Raw genomic sequence first — 511 nt, forward strand, 5'->3', positions numbered from 1 at the left:
ACTGACAAGTGCAGGGTGCTGCACTTGGGCAGTAGAAACCAGCAGCACACTTATAGAACGGGAAACTCCCTTCTTGAGAGCACGGAGGCAGAAAGGGATCTTGGAGTCATTATTGAGAGGCTTGATGACTACCTGGCTGGACTCATCTGAGTCCAGTCTTTTACCCCGCCCAGGCAGGGGGTCAGACTTGAAGATCTACAAGGTCCCTTCCGACCCTACTTCTATGATTCTGTGGGCTCACCACCAGTGGGGCCATGCTAGGGCAGGAGGTGCACCCCAGGCCCGGGGCAGCTCTGCAGAGACCCTGCTCAGATTGGGCATCCTGCCAGGGCATGCAGAGGTCCCCCTCCCCAGGTTCCAAACCCCACACACCTTCAGAAATTCCTCACCCCAACCATACAAAGTACCTGCATAATTTTGAGCTTTTCTGCACATAATTTTGACTTTTTAGCTACGCAATTTAAATCATGATTAATTGCGACTATTTTTTTTAGCACCCTCCCCCCCCCCC

At 52.4% G+C, this 511-nt stretch overlaps 1 protein-coding gene across 3 annotated transcripts in view; it reads right to left on the reverse strand.

The window, feature by feature from the left end:
• The window catches only part of TDRD5 (tudor domain containing 5), a 52,549-nt gene that overhangs the window by 36,824 nt on the left and 15,214 nt on the right, over positions 1-511 (reverse strand). The window lies entirely within an intron of this gene.

Source organism: Gavialis gangeticus, unplaced genomic scaffold, assembly GCF_001723915.1.
Source record: "Gavialis gangeticus isolate Ggan-Ray unplaced genomic scaffold, GavGan_comp1, whole genome shotgun sequence".
NCBI lineage: Eukaryota > Metazoa > Chordata > Crocodylia > Gavialidae > Gavialis > Gavialis gangeticus.